The following is a 1,003-nucleotide window of genomic DNA, read 5'->3' on the forward strand; positions in this document are numbered from 1 at the left end:
TATTTGTTCGAGGGTAAAGATTATATCACCATCTTCCCCATTTCCCTGCCCTTCCAAAGACACAAAAGGACGTCAAGCCACAAAGAATCGGGTGCTTTTTTAATAAATATATATATATACGTAACATAGGAATTTGCTTCTACTTATAGTCCAACCAGAGAGCCCGAGACAGTCTCGGGCCGGGCAGAGAACGGGTTAAAAGGTTTTTTTTAATAATCTTTACTGGTTGCCTATTTTTATTGATTATTCTGGTATTCACCAATTTAGGACCTGCTCTACCACTATTCTAATAAAGGTGATGGAACTACCAACTTTACACTGGGTGCCGAGATTCTTTAAAATCGTTTGTCAAAATCAGTGTTCATGCACATTCCCAGTAGAGATGGACACCAACGGTATAGTGCCAGTGTACCGGCGCAAGGTCGTTGAAGAGTTACAGTGTTTCTATATATAGCGCCATAGTGGTAGCTCGTGGAGTTTATTTTACTACAAGTGTACATGTACAAGGAGAAAAGTTGGGTTAAGTTTTAGCATGACCGGCAATGTGTTTTCTACACATTTTTGCCTCGAGCAAACATTGTGAATAAACATTTGATAATGTATATTATGCTTCTGGTATTAGTTGTTGTCATTCTACTCTTCTTACGGATTAACTAAAAATTTAAGGGGGCAGGGATAAGCTGGTCAAATTTGTCATCTACGGAAAGCTTTTGTACCATAATTATGTAGAAAACCCTCAACTAAAATATAAACATAACAATGTAGAACACAGGTGTTGTTTTATATAAAGTCAAGGTACGTATTTTAGTCATGATTGCTGATTGGAGCTGGGGTTCAGACTCACAACCTTTTAATTTCAAGTTCGATGTCTTTCTCATCTACAATACAGTCATGAAGCATTTTTACCTAAGGACCTATATGTATTGTAGCGCATTGAAACAGTTGGACTCTCATTTGTGGTGTAATGTTATTATCTTCTCCTCTGTCTTACTCTCTCTCTCTC

Source organism: Aplysia californica, unplaced genomic scaffold, assembly GCF_000002075.1.
Source record: "Aplysia californica isolate F4 #8 unplaced genomic scaffold, AplCal3.0 scaffold00864, whole genome shotgun sequence".
NCBI classification, from domain to species: domain Eukaryota; kingdom Metazoa; phylum Mollusca; class Gastropoda; order Aplysiida; family Aplysiidae; genus Aplysia; species Aplysia californica.